The sequence below is a fragment of the Apteryx mantelli genome, chromosome 3 (assembly GCF_036417845.1).
Source record: "Apteryx mantelli isolate bAptMan1 chromosome 3, bAptMan1.hap1, whole genome shotgun sequence".
In the NCBI taxonomy this organism is placed as follows: domain Eukaryota; kingdom Metazoa; phylum Chordata; class Aves; order Apterygiformes; family Apterygidae; genus Apteryx; species Apteryx mantelli.
In genome coordinates this window covers 103,417,459-103,438,100 of record NC_089980.1, presented here as the reverse complement: position 1 = coordinate 103,438,100, position 20,642 = coordinate 103,417,459, and positions in this window count along the sequence as shown.

Sequence of the window (20,642 nt, the reverse complement as noted above, 5' to 3'; positions counted from 1 at the left end):
TGGTGTTTTTGTTTTGTTTTGTTTTTTTTGTAAGATTAGCAGAAACACTTTGTGGGGGTGGGAGGGTTTTTGTTTTGTTGTTGTAATTGTCTACAGGAGACTAGAGTATGGTCTGTTTTCTAAGATCACCTGGAAATGGTATCTGTCAAACTCCCCACTATTGCAGGCACACAGGGCACTGTCAATGCCCCTCATTTTTTGTACTGTCCTCATGATTGTTGCTGTTGAGCTTTACTATTGACTTTACATTTGTTGTTAGGCTGTGCTGGGATAGCGTAGATGTTCTCTGCATGCTTTTGTGCTACATGCTCCTTTTCTTCCACTTTTCTGTCAAGTACCAAGTCTGTAAAACAAGCATAAAACTTTGGATGTTTTGAAGTCATTTGTACTGCACTTATGTCTTCTAAATCTCCAGTTAGAGCAAGTATGTTGATTTCTTTAATTTTCTGTCCACTTACATTTTGTTTTCCATTTTCTTCAGACTAATTTTTATATAAAAACAGTGTGTCTCAGTGTGTTTTCTCTCACACTAGTAATAACACAGGAACTGTAGGGAAAAGGATTTAGATGTGTGGGATGAAAGGTAAAGCAGAAAGTCCTTGCAGTAATTATACTAATTCAGGCAGTTTGCTGTGGTTCACAGGAACCATCCATGCATTGCAGCAAATAACTTTCTTAACACAGAAGAAAAAAAAATTTTTTTTCCTCATTTTGAATGCATAGAACATGGTAATAGTTTGTTGGTACAAAAAGATTTCTATTTGAAATTCAGCCTTAATCGAGGAGTATTCTGCTGGTTTAGCTGATATCTAAAGCTGTATGTATATGCGGGCTGACTTTGAACTAGCTATGGCTGGTGCTGATAATGGTGTACCTGTGGCATCCTGGATCTAGCCACCTAAATATTTATGTGGGCTCAGAGACAACATTAGGCTCAGGAGAAGAGAATTTAAGGTACAGGGACCTCACCCTTGCATGCTGGATGACTGCCCTGTAAATTGGCTCTGTGTACAATCTTAGCTGAATTTCAGCTTGTACTGAACTCCAAAGCTATTCTGTTATGGGCAAAAAACCAAAGTCACTTTAAGGCTATTTGAGTTAGTCTGCACAAACTATACATCAACATTGTGTTGCAGTGTGGATTCTATGACTGCCAATTATTGGCTGTATTTTGCTTTTTAAGAAAATATATTATCTCGGGGAAAAAAAATGCAAGGCCCAAAGAACAACAAATGAAGGTTGACTGAACAGTGCTAAGGGAATCACTGAAAAGATCTTGATCTGTTAGAGCAAGAAGGTGACTGTCCTTTCAGGTTAGATACTCCACCAGGTTTTGAAGACTGTTGCTTAGAAATGACTCATGGAAGATCTGGTGGCAAAAGCATATAGAAGAGCCATGTAGGACTTTTTTTTTTTTTTTTTTTTAATTGTCCTCTTCCATTGGAAATAAAAACATTTACTCATTCCAAACACAACTGTGATTTCTCTGGTGGTTTTCTTTGAAGCATCAAGGCATATTGAGAGTGCTTCAGATATAACTGTAAACAAATTTCCTCCAAATGCTTAGCACACAGAAGTCAGGTAGATGACAAGATATTTTTTAGAATTGACTGAGTGTAAAACTGATGTAGGTCTTAACCAGAAACACAAAGGTCAAAGATTCTGTATAACATTCTGTTTTGCTCACACAGTTACATACTTCATAGTTTTTCCATATATTCGTCTATCTCACCTCTTCATTCTACATCTGATCGTAACTTTTTTTTTTTTACTGTTTAAGAAAGATATTCAGAAATAAATGCAGAATTTTAAACATCTAATATCTCCCTGTGAACAGCCAGAACATGGAACACCAAGCAGCATTGCCACTGCTGGTTTTGCTTTTGAGTTACTGTGAAACTGAGGATGTGATAACACAAAATTCACAGTGGTGAAAGGGACCCAAGACAGCTTACTCAGGGCTACACAGAGAAGTGGAAGCACCAGTATGGCGCTCTCCTTGGGCAAATAAGATCTGCAGAGAGGCAACGTGCAGTAGTTTGGCTCGAGTATCACTAAAACGGCCACTCCGCTCCCAGATCTGAGCAAGCACTGATCCCTCTGCCATCCTGCTCTCTGAAAACCTACCTGCAGCACCAGGGTCCCGCTCAAATTCTCTGACGTCCCTTCTACAGAGATACAAGGATCTTTTTATGTCTCAATAGGCTTATTTTGAACAGGTTTATGTGGAGATTTCCCCTGCCTCCCTTGTTGGCTCCCCTTTTCCCCAGCATTATTTTTGTGGTAGTTGTGATGACTGATAGCATTTAAGGCTCCGTTTACATTAAAGTGCCTAGAGTTTTAGGGAGGTGGGATTTTCAGGTGTCATCATACAACAAGTCCTGCACTTCAGTAGACTTCTGGTTTTGTTCGTTGCATGCAAAAACCCTTACAGATGTGCTTTTGAGTTTCTTTTATAAAACCTTTTTGTGGCAGCTACTGTATGATCACTTAAAAACTGCTGATGACATGTCCATTGTTCTCTGTGAATCTCTGTTCTCTATTACTGTGGTGTTGCATATGGAGGATTTCAGGATAGGAAGCTTCTGAAGTTTCTATATCTGAGCAAGCGTAGAGGACACAGAAGTGAGATTTCTCTATAGCAGCTCCCAAACTTATCATTCTCATCATCGCCCCTGTGTGACCTCTCATGCCATCCAGTTTTTGGCTCAGTATGTCTTTCCCCCAAACCAGCCACAGAGTCTGTCATAAACTTTAACCCACTGTCTTAATGGATGTGTAGTAATTACTGTTAAACTCAAAAACAGTATTTGTGGCATTGGAAGAAAATATTTCTTTTGTGTATTTTGAGCAGAAGAATAAATTCTTCATTGACATTTTTACTTTCTTATGGTTACTGTAATGCATTTAGCATAGCAGAAGTTTTACCACTTCTGGCACTTGAGATCCATGTGCTATTTTTAGCAAATATAATAGACTCTTTGGTGGGTCTGTTGCTACCTTTGGGGATGGCTTAGATCTTTGCGCTGTTGCAAGCAGTTTAAAGGGAAATTAGATGCAGCTGAGAGGGAAGGGAGTTTTAGTTCTGGTTACGTGAGATGCCAGCTACTCTGTGATGTATCAGTGTTTAACTGTTCACTGGTGAATAATACATGAAGATACTGTAGCTTGGGTCATTTTTTCAATTACCTCAAACTCTACTGTCTTTTCCTGGAAATACCATACAGTTGCCATTTTCAGTTAAGTTTTTATCAAAAGAAATGATACTTGCAGGGGGTGAAAATCACAAATGGTAACTGCAAGGGTTCCCCCAGATTTGGGGGCAATGTGGGGTGATGATGTCTTTACTTCAGTAATGATGTGAACTTTCTGAGGTAAGGAGGTGTATGAGAGAGGCTGTCAGGGGGCTGAGGGTGACTGAGGGGCCTTGCCGGCAGGACATGGCCCCAAGCGAGGGCAGCAGGGCTGGACTGGGAGTGGTGACAGGGCTGGCTCAGAGCCCCACAGTCAGGGGATTCTTCTCCCCCTCTTGGAAATCAGAGTTGCTCCTGAGGGTGTCAGAGGTGTCCTGTGAGCTGGTGTCTGCTGCTCTGAGTTGCTCTGGCACAGCAGTGAGTGCACCCTGGGCTTTTTTTAAGGTGATGCAGTTTCATTCGTGGGACTGTGTGACTGCTGAACAGCACAATCTCTTAATATATTGAATGGAGAAACCTTTGAAAGAGTTGTGTTTGCATATAACCCCTAGGCATTTTGTAGAAAGTATGACTTGATGGCACGCTTTGCTGTATTGCCTTTAAGACAAGATAAATCAAAAATAGACTTCTCTGGAGTTCTTAAAGTAATGCCTCCACACTTGGTCTCTGATATTCCTAACCAGAAGCAGTACTGGTGAGAAGCAGGTCAAACTGGTGTGGGAGATGGGGGTTGCCCTGGGGAAGGGCAGATCTGTCCAGAGCAGAGCGAGCAGAGGGGTTGCTTGCTAGTGTTGGGGAAGGTGAGCGGCCGGGTCGCCCCTGTGTTGTTCAGAGCCCTGGAGCATTTCAGCTTCCTGGAGGCCCTGCAGCATCCCCCAGGTTACTCTCTCCTCTAAGCCGCTGCACTAGCACAGGGCGAGGAGGGGAAAGGTGCATGTGGGCTGCAGGGAACGAAGTTGTGAAGAAGCATTGCTGCTTTATTTTGTTTCAGAAAACTGGGAATAGTTTTCTAAACTATCCTAAAGGCAAAGGATTACAAATGTGGTTCCTGCATATCTCTTAAAACAACAACAACAAAACCCCTTGCAAATAGGTGAAATTCAGATTAAAGGCCTTTTACTTTGTAAAGGAAAGAGCTTCAAAGGCCATCTAGTCCCCTACTCTTTTCATGAAAGCAGGAACACTCTGCTTTTTCTGTCAGACTGGTGTGGCAAGTATCTTAAAAAGAAGCAAACAAAAACCTCCCCGAAACACCTCTACTGAAGAAAATAGAAAATATCAACAGTTTAACTTCGCCAGTGTTCACAATGTTAACTTAACTTCACTTAAGAGGTAGCCTACATGTCAGCTGCCTCAGGAATACCTCATTACTACTCATCCTATCCTTGGTGGACACAACAGTTTATTCCCTTCTGATTTTTTTTGGCAGCTATTTATAAATATTAAGCTCTTGTGAAAGAAGTGGTATGGAGGTTTTCTTTACCATGATATCCCTGAAGCACTGTATTGAATTTTTGTCTGGTTTGTTTTCATAAACTTGTCTTATGAAACAATCCTTGTTTTCTATTAGGTTTTTTTTTCCAATTATGAGAAGGAGCGCTTAAAAAGATGGATTAAAATCCCTGGGAAAATAGCTGTTAGCTAATTTCCAACCTAGCCTTTAAGAATTGTCCTCTTTCCCCACTTTGTTTTTCCACTGAAATGAAGGTGGTAACCACAAGTATTGGAGATAATGGAAAGAAAGAGGGAGGGAAGGGAAGAATAAATATGTGGAAATGGGAGTTAAAACTAAAGACAGATCCCCTTTTATGCAGATGGGGATTTACTATAAACATCAGATCCTCTAAAATCAATCCCAGAAGTAATTGATACACGACTAATATAGCTTAATTGATAGTTTGAAGGAAAAAAAAAGTCATAGGACCTAAGATATGAAACTGGATTTACTGAGATTTACATTAAGTTAAATATGATCAAATGGGATTCAAACTACAAATAGCAAAATTAATGTAAAACTTAAAAAAAAAGAAAAAAGCTTGCCTAAACAAAATTGAAAATTTATTCAAAATTCATATTGTTTAAATAGATGGGTTATTCTCTTTCCATCTTGTATAACAGAAAGAAATAACATTTTCCCATAAAAATATTTAAATCAATACTTTCCTCCACCTCCTATTTCAACATTTAGTATTAGAATTAATTGATAAATATATCCTTATTACTATGAAATATAAGCGGTCCCACAGTGCTGATATGTCTGCTGCTCTCAAATATTCATTCCAGAAGTCCTGTTCTACAAGAGGTGATAGTGTTTGTCTTCCACAGGCACTGCTGTGATGGAGGGTTCTATAACAGGAATGTGATGACACAGCTTTTGTTACCAGAGGCAAAAGTGAAACTTTTTTCTCTTAAAGGTTCTATATAATTATTTTTTATAATCCATGGAATTTAGGCAATCGGTGTTTTGTTCTAAGATATCAAACAAGGAACAGTGAAAGAATACTACTACTTATAAATAATTACTTGAAAAAACTACTGTGTGACACAACCATGCTTGAAATGGTCACTCAGGAAGTACTGTTGCTACTTCTCTCTATGATGAAGTTATAAACATTTATAAGACAAAATAGTAACATAAGTAATTTTTTATATTCTTGAAATTTATTTTGACTAGTCAGGTGATGCATTCAAACTTGAGATATGGAATTCTATAGCTAGGTAACAACTGTAGCTAGTTGCGTGGGATGGATGTTAGTATAAGAGCTGCAAATTAACAGGAGTACTAAAGATAATATTTGTTTTATTTTTACAGACAACTCTGAATAATTTGTGTTTTATTTCATACAGTTCAGAGAACAGAGAAATACTTGTTTCAGCTGTTTCTTCCCAATAGTATTGAATATACTCAATTGCCTAGGCAAAATTAGAGCTTATTCAGCAGGAGAACTTTACCCATTTTCTGAAATGAAGTAATTTTCATATGCATTGACTTGGAATAACTTCAATTTCTTCATGTTTCAACAAATGAGTCCTTCATCTCCACAAAACATCGAACCACTCATTAATAATCTTGGACCTATACAATCAACAACAGAAATTCCTCTATTTCCAATAGGAGAAAAGTACAAAGAAAGAAGTAATAGATGGACATTTTAAAAGCCCTTATATATTTCAGTGAGAGTTGTGGCTCCTGTCATTTAAAAATTCTTGAAAAATCTTTACCTGAACAGAATTCAGTTACTCTTCTCTATACCTTCTCCACATAAAAATGAGGATATTTTAAAGGGAAGATCTAACTGTATATTTAGTGTAAGTACTTTAGTATGTGAGGATGGCTACCAATATTATATCACCACATTTCTGGTAGTTTTTATTCCAGATATTCCATGCCCATAAATAGCCCAAGAGAGTGGTGTGCCTGTGATTTCATGGAATATTTGCCTGGTAGAGGTTTTTGTGTGAAACTTTTCTTTTCTGGCACTTAGGATCACCTTTGCTATCTCATACTCGCAACTCTTAGTTTTCCATTTAAAAAAACAAAAAACAAGGTAATTGACACTTTTGAGAAATTCACCATAGTCTGTCTGCTTAGACATACTTCATAGAAGGCTGATGAATTAAAATAAGGAATAAGGAATAAGGAGGGAAGCCACAAGTGTTTTTCTGAATTGTAGAAGGTATAGGCGGTAAAAATATCATTCTTTTATTCCTCAACACAGAATTCAGAAGCCAGGCTCTATTGCATTCTTACAGCTTGGATGGAGCTGCTGCTTTCTAGCTGCAGACCTAAAACTTCTGCATCCTGAAGGAAAAGCTACACTGATTCCTGAAAAATCCCAAAGGTTCTTTGGCTTTTGTGTTTTGCCCTAATGAAGGGTCTTCAGCAGAGAAAAATGAGGTCCTTGAAGCAAAAGTGAGTGAAAGAGAATGACCTCTGCAAAAGAACAAAAATGCTCAAGATCGGTTAGGTGGCAGTGAGGTTTTTGGCTGATGATGTGTTCTTTACTAGCAATTAGTACAAGCTGGAGCTATGTTATCACTGGCTGGAACATGCTCTTATTGCAAAGAAGGTGAAATGTATTCCCGCATGTCACTGGGAGTGAGCTCAAAAGTAGCAATAGGAGACCATTTACAACAAACTTTAAAACATAAATGGTAACACAGATCTTGGGTGTAAATATTATTGAGTGTTTTTTCTGCCTCTACTTAAAATTATTTGGTTATTGAAGGTTCCTGTTCTTCCTCATCAGCAGAAATCTATTCATGTTTTACTCCTGCTGACAGCAAGCAGGAACTCTGCCTTGGTGCTTTCAAAACAGTCCTTTTCAGTTGCTGCTAGTCTTGCTGCTTGTTAGCAAGGACTCACTTCATTTCTGCAAGTTCAGCTCTGTCAGAAACTTGTGCCCACCAGCCTTCTACAATCTTTATAAATGGCTCTGATTCATTTTATTTAAAAACTAAATAAATTAATATAGAGCTTCATAACTCAGACATGATTCTGGCCCACAAAGTTATTGAAAGAATAGGCAAATGCTGGCAATAAAATTTAATGAGACAAACTTTTTTATAAAAGTCGATATTGGTTAATAACTAGAGTGAAGATTTTGACAATGCTGTTAAAAATAGATAATTCACTGGTGAAGTCAAAGAACACTTCTTAACGGAAACCATAAATAGCGGTTGAGTCACCCATGCAACAAGTAATAATGATATTTTCAGTCTGGAAAGTCAACTGGTGTTAAAATACTGCTCCTGTACCTCAAGGAGAACTGAACAACTGAGTATTGCAGTTCTTTTTGCTTACATTCTGTTTGCATAGAGTCTGTTTTTTTTTTTTTTTTTTATGCCCCCCCCCCCCCCCCCCCAAAAAAAAAAAACCCAAACCTTGGGGAATCTAACTTTATCATAAACTGTTCTTAGAAATATATGTGCAATTTGACTGTTGGGGACCTCTTCTCAAGTGGGTTTATTTTTCTGGTATGCTTGCAATCCTTCTTCCAGGGTAAGTTGAACTTAAGAGAGACATTGTGGGAGTTAGCATAGCCTGCACCATGTATGTGTCTGTCCGTCTTTTACCCTTTCACTATTGAGTACTTAGTTGATATCCTAGAAAAAAAATCCCTCCTTTTTGGCCAGTTTGAGAAGAGTGCTAGTGTAAACATGTATAATGTGATCACTATAAATAGGGAAAAGAAATAATATATTTAAGTATTTGGGTAAAATTCTGACCAAACTAAACTCCATGTTGATATTCCCATGGAATTTAATGGAAATCAAGATAGTTTTAAAGACCCCAACAGCAAAAATTAAACTGCACTGAAAATTCACTCAGGCCTAAGAACACTAACCAAAAGAATGAATGAGGAGAGGAGAAGAACATAAAAATATAGGTAGGGCTGAGGCCATGAAAAGAATAGTCTATAGCTACCACTGCAGTGTTACCTGGGAGGCTGGGCCTTGCCATTTCTCTGCTGTCAATAAAGAACTGAAATCTGGTAGTGAAGCATGCAGCTTTTCCCCATCTCTATGTTTAGAAGACTATGTTACAGCTACAGCTGTATTGTTAGATTGAAAGGTAGAACTAGAGCACCTAAAATGAGGACTTTGCTGATTTAAGGGGAGCTGAACTCGGTTTGTTGCTGTATTATTCTTCTTTTCAAGCTGGGTTTTAAAAGGCACTAGTGATCTCTGTGTACATATCCACAGTGCTAGAAGGAATGTCTAAACAAGGTTGTTAATAGAAATATGATTTAGCTTTCTGATTGTACGCTTCTTGATGATCTTTTTATTCAATGATCCCATTTCTTTTTCCAAAAGACAGCATGTGTCTTTTACTGCACAGGGTACATCTGTCCAGTGTGCAGGGATGAATTAAATTTATGTAGCAGAGGCTCGCAGGCCCTTGCCTCATTTGGTAAGGAAGTTGAGTGTTATGAAGAGAATAAGGGGGGTGGCAGAGAGATGAAGGACTCTTCAGGTTAAGGAAGATAAATGTAAGCTTGGGAAATAGGATTCTGTCCCTGCCTCTATCACAGAGTTGATATTTGAGGTAAAGCAAATTACTTGGGCAAAAATGTTCAGAAATGGGAGTAGAAAGCACATTTTCTAGGGACCCAACCTGTGATACCTGAAGCCTCTTTTTAAGAACTGCTGAGTAATCAAAGATGCAGGCAGATTTGCTTGGAGATGTACTTTGAATATGTAAATTGCTATGAAGAATTTTTCTGTAATGTGGAGTACCTCAGTATTTTAAACATAGCGCTTTAAAATTAGTACTAACTAGGATCTCTTTCTTTGTTCCCTAGTTGTAAAATGGGAATAACAAAACTTAATCGTCAGCCATCTCTTTTATATCAAAATCCGTGCCCACCCACAATGAGATTGGTAATATTGTATTTGCTGTGTGATTAAAATGGCTGACAGGTCTAATGACTAATGCTGATAAAAGAGTTAAAAAGATGGTAAGGGTAACAGGGAAACTTTTAGAAATCATCTTTTATTAAACTGGAAAAAGTTTGCTAAGTTAGTCTTATTATTGGCATTTCTCTCTTTTTTTTTTTTTTTTTTTTCCTAGTTTGATTCAGGCATGTCCTACACTCTTTTAATGTTCTGGATAATATGGGAGTTGGTGTAATAAAAGGTCTTGCTTCTGTCTGCACACCATGTCTTGGTATGTCTTAGATTATCAAGTCTACAAATCAACTACTACTATGGATCAGAGAATCACAGAATGGTTGAGGTTGGAAAGGACCTCTGGAGATCATCTGCTCCAACCCCATTCCTCAAAGCAGGGTCAATTCCAGCAGGTTGCCCAGGGCTGTGTCCAGTTGGGTGTTGACTGTCTCCAAGGATGAAGACTCCACAACCTCTCTGAGCAACCTGTTCCACTGTTCAACCACCCTCACATTAAAAAAAAAATTTCTTCTTATGTTTTAATTGAATTTTCTGTATCTCAATTTGTGTCCACTGCCTTTAGTCCTTTCCCTGGGCACCACTGAGAAGAGTCTGGCTCCATTTTCCTTACAGCCTCCCATCAGATATTTATACACATTGATCAGATCCCTCCTGAGTCTTCTTTTCTCTAGGCTAAGTAGTCCCAGCTCTCTCAGCCTCTCCTTGTATATTAGATACTCCAGTCCCTTTATCATCTTTGTGGCTTTTCTCTGGACTCACTCCAATATGTCCATGTCTCTCTTGTACTGGAGAGCCTAAATCCTCCTCCTTGAAGACAGGAGTGATGTTTGATTTCTTCTAGTCCTCAGAACCTCTCCCAATTGCTTTTCAAAGATGATCAAGAGTGCCCTCACAATGACACTGGCCAGCTTCCTCAGCACTCGTGGGTGATTCCCCTCAGGTCCCATGGATTTAAGCATGTCCAGTGTGTTTAGATGTTCCCTAACCTGATCCTCCTCCATCAAGGGTAAGTCTTCCTTGCTCCAGACTTTCTTGCTGGTCTGAGGGGCCTGGGATTGCTGTAGGCCAATGTTACCAATAAAGCCTTAGTCAAAAAGTACATTAAGAACCTTGGCCTTTTCTGTGTTCTTTGTCACTAGGTCCCCTGCCCATTCAACAGGGGGCTTCCCTACTTTTCCTTTTGATGCTGGTATACCTATAGAAACCCTTCTTTTTCCCCTGCATGTCCCATTCCAGATTTAGCTCCGGATGGGGCCTAACCCCATCCCTGCACATCTGCCTCTTGTACACTTCCTTCTTATGTCTGAGTTTAGCCAGGAGCTCCTTGTTCACCCATGCGGACTTCCTGCCACCTTTGATTGATTTCCTGTTTGTTGGGGTGGACTATTCTTGAGCTTGGAGGAGGTGATCACAGAATCACAGAATGGTTGAGGTTGGAAGGGACCTCTGGAGATCGTCTAAGTCCAACCCCCCTGCTCAAGCAGGGTCACCTAAAGCACATTACACAGGATCGTGTCCAGGTGGGTTTTGAATATCTCCAGAGAAGGAGACTCCACAACCTCTCTGGGCAACCTGTTCCAGTGCTCTGTCACCCTCACAGTGAAAAAGTATTTTCTCATGTTCAGATGGAAGTGTCTGTGTTTCAGTTTGTGCCCGTTGCCTCGCGTCCTGTCGCTGGGCACCACTGAAAAGAGTCTGGTCCCATCCTCTCGACACCCTCCCTTCAGATACTTGTACACGTTAATAAGATCCCCTCTCAGTCTTCTCTTCTCCAAGCTAAACAGGCCCAGCTCTCTCAGCCTTTCCTCATAAGAGAGATGCTCCAGTCCCCTCATCATCTTTGTAGCCCTTCGCTGGACTTGCTCCAGTAGTGTCACATCCCTCTTGTACTGGGGAGCCCAGAACTGGACACAGCACTCCAGATGGGGCCTCACCAGGGCTGAGTAGAGGAGGAGGATCACCTCCCTCAACCTGCTGACAACACTCTTCCTGATGCACCCCAGGACACCACTGGCCTTCTTGGCCACAAGGGCACATTGCTGCCTCATGCTTAACTTGGTGTCCACCAGCACTCCCAGGTCCTTCTCCGCAGAGCTGCTTTCCAGCAGGTCAACCCCCAACCTGTACTGGTGCCTGGGGTTATTCCTCCCCAGGTGCAGGACCCTGCACTTGCCTTTGTTGAACTTCATGAGGTTCCTCTCCGCCCACCTCTCCAGCCTGTTGAGGTCTCTCTGAATGGCAGCACAGCCTTCTGGTGTATCGGCCACTCCTCCCAGTTTTGTATCATCAGTGATCCTTGAAAATCAGTCAGGTCTCCAGGGATTCCTCCAAGCAGGTCCTTGAACAGGCCAAAGTCTGCTCCAGGCCAGAGTTGTGATCCTGCTATCTATCTGCCTTGTTGTCTCCTAACAGGATCCTGAACTCCACCATCTCATGATCATTGCAGCCAAGGCTGCCCCCAGCCTTTGCATCCCTGACCAGTTCTTCCTTGTTTGTAACTATCAAGTCCAGTAGTGTGTCTCCTCTTGTCAGCATCCTGATCACCTGTGTCAGGAAGTTATCATCAACAACTCCAGAAACCCCCTGGATTGTTTGTGCCCTGTTGCACTGCCCTCCCAGCAGCTTTCAGGGTGGTTTAAGTACCCCATGGGATCCAGGGTCTGCAAACAGGAAGCTTCTTCCAGTTGTCTGAAGAAGGCTTCATTTACTTTCCCCCCTCTGTCCTGCTCAGGTAGTTTGTAGCAGACAACCACCACAGTGTTGCCCATGTTAGTTTGATCTCTCAGCTGGCTCATCACCCATCCCAAGGCAGAACTCCATGCATCCTCACTGCTCTCTTGCCTAAAAGGTGACTGTCTCTCCTCTCCATCCTGGTTACTTATTCTGACACTAAGATCATAATACTCTAGCAAGGGACATATCATCGGCATGACTGAAAGTTAGGGTTTTATGTTGAACTGTGCTTTAAAGACATGATTTTTATTAGAATAATTTCCTTCTCAGTAGCAGTCCCAACAGATGGTTTGTTCTTGCAAGACATGAGAAAGGCTTTCAAAATGGATCTAAGGTGACACATGGCAGAAGCTCCATGTTCTGCATTTGAAGAGCTCTACCCTATAGCATATTTCAGTCAGGTTAATAGGCTCAGCCAAACAGAAAGGCAGAAAAACAAAATTCCTTTATGTCATAATTCCCTGTTTATTTCTCCAGATCCTTATGCAGAAGTATCAGCCTTTCTTTTTCAGGTCTCTGCTATCTACTGAGGGAAACAGAAGCAGTTCCATGCAATTCAGATGATCATTTGCACAACTCAAAATGCAAATGATGGTTTGAAGCAACTACTGAATGCTCATATGACACTGTTTGTGTATGTTTGCTTAGACAAAATATCCATTGCAAAATTTTCCTTGAATTTATTCCACCCAACCTGGTCAAAAAATAATCATTTGGAAACATAAGTAAGGGAATATATTAGCAAATATGTATTATCAGAAAAATATGATACTAACAATCAGATGTCTTGCTGAAGGGTTCAATATTAGAACATAGTCAAAATTTACCCTCTATTTATGGGTTTTGCAAAAGCAGCAGCAGAAATTGCTGCAAAAGTCGGATAAAACAGGCAATGTTGCATAGAGTCATAGAAAATTCATAGAAATTTCATGCACAGAAAATTCAGGTTGGAAGGGATCTCAGGTGGTCTCTAGTCCAACCTTCTTCTCAAAGCAGGGGCAACTATGAGATCGGACCAGGTTGCTCAGATCTTTATCCAGTCAGGCCTTGAAAACCTCCAAGGATGTAGGTTTTCACACAACCTGCACAATCTCTCTGGGTGACTTCTTTCAATGCAGGAACTTACAGGTCAGAAATAAAATGTGCTGCTGAATCACGTAGGAAATCCCATGCTGCTAAAACTGTGCTATTTTCAATTTAGGGTGCTATGGCCACATGCTGTGCTTTTCAGAAATAGGTGTGTACACTGAGATTATCCGCACTGTTAAAATGTTAAGCACTGCAGGATTGCAGGTAAGATCGACAGACTTACCTGTAACAAATCTTTTTAAGGACCTAAAAAAAAAAAAAACAACCTCCCCCCCCCCCCAAAAAAAAAAAAAAACAAAACCTCACAAGGCCTGAAATTCTACTGCCTGGCATATGGAAGTGTGTTACTCTATCGGCAGAGCTGAGTATCTTGGCAGCAGTGTCGTGTTCAGGATTCTCAGACTAGCTATCCCTCCACAGAAATCCCTGGAGCGGCCTTTTCTGGTATGGATGTTCCAAGCAAGTATAATGCATCATAGCAACAATATACACTGAGTATGAAACACAGTAGTCTTTCAAATATTTGGTCGCTGGAGGCAGTTGTTCAGCATTTATTCCAGGTAAAAGTCCCGTTTCCACCTGGGAAGGATTCAGACCCTTATTTCTCATTGTCCCTGATTCTAAATTAGATCTACCTAGTCCGGGTTGATGCCTTTTATTCATTTTGGCATACTGGCCCTATTTTAAGAGAAGAAATATAGGATTTGAAGGGTAGGAGGGAAAATCAATAAAAGGTAATATGGTCCTGTCATACAGGAAATTGAAGTGAGTGTAACTCCAACCACTGCTTCCAATACTGTTTTATGCAGGGTTTTTTTCAATATTATCTAATCAAAATGCTAAACATCAGGGGAAAAGACCAGAATCCAGAACTGTCATGTCTCATGGAGTCAAAATCTCCATGGTTTACTTACTTTCCTGTCCCCATAAATTTTGTGTTCCTGCTTATGTGGTGTTCATTCTCAACAATAATGGCAAGTAGTATCCACACAAGTAGTATGATAAGCATAGAGCTACAGGTACTCTCTTGAAATACAGAGTAGTTTTAAGTTCAGTCCAAAAAACCCTAATTTTCCCCACTTGCTGTGCAGGTTGCTTGGGGTTTTAATCTAGGCATACGAGCTCTGTTTCTAAAGCCTAAATATTAGGTATGATTGTGAAGAACATCCTTTTATGCAAGGGACTTGCAGATTGGTGGTTCAGGTCATTCAATAGGCAACCCTTACTGTGTTTTGTTACAAATTTGGGTGATCTTTCACTAGAAGGTTAAGATGATGACATGGGAGCAGATGTTGCAAGTGTTATAGTATTACCAGGTAAATTATCCAGGTTATTTGGGGGGGAGGGGAACCTTCAGAGGAAAATATGGATCCTAAAATAATCTGTTTTTCTGCCCCATTTGGAATATGGCTTAGTGATATTTAGGGCAGTTGGATTGAGAGAGCACACTTCATGACAACTGGCTTGTTGGTTGGTTGAATACTTCTAAGGCGTCTCTGCTAGTGCAAATGAAATCTGAAGAAAGTTTATGTTACAGATGTTAGTTGAATTACTCCAGATACAGATGTTTTAGACCCCGAGCCTGCAAACGTTTATTCAGGATGTAACTTGATGCTTCTTAGTAGTTCTACAGAATTTGGAAGGTTTACTTAGAGGCAGAAGATGCTCATGTGAGTAAATGTCAGATGGGACTTTAAAATACAAGTCATAATAATTATTGCAGCCTGAATAATCCTGAGATAAAATTCCCCAAAGAACTAAGACAGGGATAAAACCCACGTTCTGGCATAACTGTGGATTCATTAATGAGTTATGGTGTAAGAGCTGATCTTAAATTAATTGTACTTTTAAATAGAGTTTTGTGTGTTCTAGTAGAGCTAAAATGTAGGAAAGAAGAGTGGAGAAGGAAAGGAAAGAAGGAAGCTGAGAAGATAAGGGAGATAAAATTAGAAAGAAGCAGGATGATTAGGAAAAACATGATTAGTGAGTTGTAGGGGATGAACAGGATGGAATGCATTCCCATAAGAGGCAAAGGAGATAATAGAAATACAATTGAAGTTATGGTCCAATTGAATGAAAAGATTGAATCCTAAATCTTTTACCGGTTACAAAATCCAGAAAGCCTATCATCTAATCAAGGATTTGATAATTTAAATGGCTGCTCTGTACAAAGGCTTTTTATTGGGGGTAATTTGGACGATGCATAAGGCAGTCTTGGACTTCTGTTTAAGTTTCACTGCCCTCCATTTCTGAAGATGTATGTAGCGATATAGTTCCAGCTCCTCTATTGCTGCTGCTAGTTTTTTCTTTTTTTTAACCCTTTATGGAAGAGCTACAATAACTCTTTTTAGGTTGACTTTCTGCATCTATCTCATGGCCCGGTCCTTTATTACCCTTGGTATCAATAAATTGGAGCCTTAAACCCTCCATGTTATAATAAACATGAAAGATGCAGAAGAGGAGGAAACCTCAGCCATGGGATGGTTTAACCTGTTTGCCCCTTGATTTTCCATAACTTTGAATCTGGATCAGACTCTCAAACTAACACTGAGCAACTAGAAAATAGAGAAAAAGAAGTTGCATTAGCTGTGGATCTAATTGATAGTCCTATGTTTTCATTCAGGTTAATGGAACTGCTTAATTGCACTGTCTCAAAGAATGTGGCAATTGTTTGAGAGGACATGCTTTCAGAGTATGATTGGGACACTGTCAGAGACTGACAGCATAATACCCTACTGTGAAAAGACATAATATTGCTGGTTTTTTTTCTCTTTTGGCTCAGGTTACAACTATGAGTCCCAATTTCTTTTCCTGAACTTCTTTCAGAAGTTTTTGCCTGACAGCTGTTTCCAAGGCACAGAATGGAGTGCTTTATCTATAGCAATGAAATGGGCAGGGTCCTGATGGTGAAGCCTAACTGAAAAGTAATATTTCACTGCATATGAAGACATTTATGGCAAGGTACTTGCAGTAAAATGTTCTAGAGAAATACGAGTTAGGTTTTCAGAGTCCTCCACAGCTCCTTTTCCTTAACAAAATAAAACTTCTTCAAATCAATTTCCATATGAAACCAGATTATAACAACAGATGCAGGCTGTATTTCTGTGCATAGTTCATAGGCAATGCAATTCAGACAGAGCAAACAAGCTCAGCTTCCTTTCAGTGCTCCTACAGCACAGTGATTTGTAGACTCTGACTTTCCTTAGAGCCCTCTGAGTAGTGATTACCAAAATACTGTCAGTTTAAGAACGTGTAGAGATTTATATGCTAGTTCTTAGACCCCCTGGGACTCAGCTGATTGTACTTTTTTCTTGTCTACACAGTAGAATGGATTTGTAATCACTGTAACCTGAGAAAAAAACTAATTTATTGGTGTTGAACATGGATTGTTTCACATTAAGATACAGTAACTAAAAGTAAAAGCAGCAAGAGAGTTTTCTCTAAAGGCCCAAAGAACTGAGAGCCCCGGGATAAATGTATGGATTCCAAATGCCTCAAATTGTTTTTTTAAATGCTGTAGATTCACCTGTGATGTGTTTAGCAACCCATATCCCTTCTATAGAACTCCACTTATTTAATTGCCACTCTATTCTATAGGACGCTTTACTGAAAGGAGAGAGTATTTGATTTTTATGATTTGTTTATCTATGGGAATTTTCCATGTGTCTAAATATATGCATTACAAAACCTGTTTTTAACCTTGTGGCTGACTTTATTTATCAGATAACTGCTAGCTGAAAACAGGTAGCTTTTAGTATGGAACCTCTAAACATCCTTCTTCCCCCATGCAGAGGCAACTCACAGGATGTATACAAATGTTCTGGTCTATTCTTACAGATATTTTTGTTTTCTAAATCAAGCTGGAACAATATCTCCCTTTCCCTCTGGGCTTTCCTATGTTACAAAACAAAAGGCACCCGATTTTAGCTTGTGGCAGTTTTTTAGCCCGCATCAGCAATTAACTCAGGCAAAATCTGGTATTTGTATTTTTTCAATAAGTCCCGTTATGCCCCTTGTGATGTAGAATTTTTTCAATTTTTATAACCAGGTTGAAATTTATAGAGTTCAGAATCATGATACCAAAGTTAAATGGGACACTTGCATTCATCATTAGTTAGGGGACATTTTAGATTTACTGCAGTTTGTAAATGACCTTTGGGGCGGGTGCAGCCACCACTGTGCTGTCAGCTCTGCTGCAGTCCAAAAATCCCTTTGCCTTAAAAATGTGTGCCAAAGACATTACCCTTTCCAGGAAATCAATTGCTTGGATTCTGTATTCGTTTTCTTTCCCCTTGCATCTCTCCATTGATAGTAGCCAGGTGAATGGAACTTTAGAAGGAGACAAGTTTTATTCTGAATTAAATGTCTACCCAGCAGAAATAACATAGCACTGAATTTCAGTTAAAAAAAAAAAAAAAACTTTTGGATATCCTTTGATAAAGGTTAAGCGTCTGAGGCTTTGATAATGTGTTTCCACAGCCATTAGTGTTCCAGGTGCTTCTCAGAAAGCACATGGCAAGCTTTAAAAGTCCAGTCTCACCCAGGAAAGTTCCCCAGAATGGACTTTTAATTTTGATTTGTTGAAACAAGTTTCCCTCTTATGGACAAAAAAAATTGTCCCTAGATTATCAGAACTACTAGATCACTATTGTATAGAAAGCACACTGAAAGGTTAATCACTTGATGTGTTGACTAGGGCAATAATGGAGTCTGCCTACAAAGGCACAAAACACTTACTGGGTGATAAGTGCTTGTCTTCCTTTTTTCTTTTTCCCCTCTTCCTCTCCTTTTGATATTTTAATGATAGAAAAACAATACTTCAGTGGAATTTCATCAATAGTGTAGGAAATTGAAAGCCTGTGTCAGGTTGGTTTTACTAAATGCGGGTGATGGTGCTGTCTTTTCCTTTTCTCAGAGAGACTAGGAGGAAAGGCAGTTACGTGGGATATAAAGAGGTCATCTTCAAGTCTCTCTGCTGTCTAAAACTGCATCTTCTCTACCGCAGACCTGCAAAGGTCTTAGATGAGCCTTATTCTTAGGTGGGTCTGCTTTAATTTTTCCCATTGAAGCAGCTCTCCTCAGTCTCCTTACAATATAAAATGTATGTGTGCATAAGTGTAAAATATAAAACAATTTAGTATTTTATGGAGGTTCAGAGTGTTTACATAGGCTTCTGGTTAGGACAGAGTGTTTTGGGTTTAAAATTTAATTGGAATGAAACTTAAATGTCAAAATATTTTACAGTAAGAAAGAAAAACATTGCCAACAGTAAGGTTGAGATAGACTTACTGTCTTAGTACTCCAGTAGTCTTGGGGCTCTCCTTGAGTTGTGAGTTGTGATAATTAACTTTTTTTCTACAGTGGCCAGGGTGGACGTGGTAACCAATGATTTCTACCATGATCTCCCCTGAGTTTGCCATTTTAATCCTTTATTTCCTCTTTTTCCTTTATTCACAGTGATTTGAAAGCCAAATGTATTTCTCCCTGGTCTCACTAATAGAAGGATGAGAGAAAAAAAAGTTGCTTTGGATTAATGGTAACTAGTCAATCCTAAGCAAACTTCACAATTGTTGTTATGGTTGTATTTAAATCGGAAGACCAGATGTGATTTTGCATGTAATCCCTGACTGCGTTGTCACACCTGAGGGAGGGTAGGGAGCTGAAACATTTGTAGTGGAAACAACTCTGATGTAGTAAAATTATTAAATTATGCAGATTTTTTTGGTCCCTCATGACATGGTGGAAAAAGACAATGATTCTTCAGCACAGGCTTTCACTGGAATAATTTTTTGGCTTTGTGCTTCTTTCTTTCTTTCTCTTTTCTTTCTTTTCTTTTCTTTTCTTTTTTCTTTTCCTTTTTCTTTTCTTTGTAGTTATCAAGGATTAATAGGGAAGAAGCAAGCCCAGAAAACAGTTCATCCTATCCCAAACTGGTGTCTATTTTCAGGTGGTTTGGACTGCCTTTTCAGAGTACCTGTCTTTCACCATATTCTATAGAAAACCTAATCAACTAGCTTAGATTGCTCTGTGTTTTAGATAAATCCCACTCTTTGCATGTAATTCCAATTTAAAGAGACTTGCATAATTTGCCTCATCCTTTGTCTTACACATGATTTGCACCCAGACTGGAAGATGAATCAATAGAAAAAGTGACCACAGAATTGGACTCAGTCCATAGTGTGGTATTTGGATTTCAAGTTTTGAAGCACTTGGTCATATCACCTGAGTTTTGGACCCATATGAGAAGAAAGATAATGTCACTTGCAGTACTCTAATGACACCACAGAGTAAGGAAATCAATAAACCCTAGAATATACCCAAGAGAATGTAATAAAAGGATTGGTCTTTCTATTGACTAAGTTCACTGAACTAAAGACTTCTGCATTTTTTCTGTTGGCATGTGCACTATTCTAGCTTTCCTGTTGACATAGGCTCTTAAGCGAGTGAGGTTTGAGTGCTAAACCGCATTCTTAGCTGGGCTCTTGCTGACGCAGGGAGCAATGCCTTTCAGTTCTTGATATGAGTAGCCTCTTGCTCCAGACTCTTGTGGTGTGAAGACAGAGGGTCTTTCTGAAGTAAGTTCTCTTTCTTCAGTGTCTGCCCTTCTCGAGTGCTTTTACAGGAAAGTAGAAGCTCCCACAGTTACGAAGAGGTCACTTAGTTCCAGGAGGAAGGCTTCTGGGCTGAAGTAAAGAAATTGTTTTCCATGGAGACTCTCTCCCACTTGTGTTAGATCTAGCAGTTAGTTACTAAGATAGTAAGGATAGATGGGAAGGAATTTAGTCTTTACTGTGGCTCTGGCTCTTCTGCAGGTGTCTGGATGTTCTCCACTTCTATAGTTTCTAGTGGGGAGGGGAGGGATGAAAGGCATGGAGAAGTTGGTCCAGTGCTTTCTCTCCTATACTTTCACAGTATTTCTTTTCTGTAGGACCGTGTTCTGATTATTCAGGAGCATCGGTTTTGCTTCTATGTGGGGATGGGAGAGGAAGTGCAAATCAGCCCCCTGCTTTCTGTTTGTGTCTCGTTGTTGACTTGCCCCATTTCCCTGCTTAGTTTCTGCTCCTAGCATAAATCCCTGAAGTCTGGCATCCTGATTCTCTCAGGATGCCTCTGAGAGATATGAGCAACAAGCACTTGACAGGGTAGGACAATTTGACCTGACATTCTCAGTGGCTGTGGAGGAGGTTAAGGCCAAATCACTTTGTTAGATAA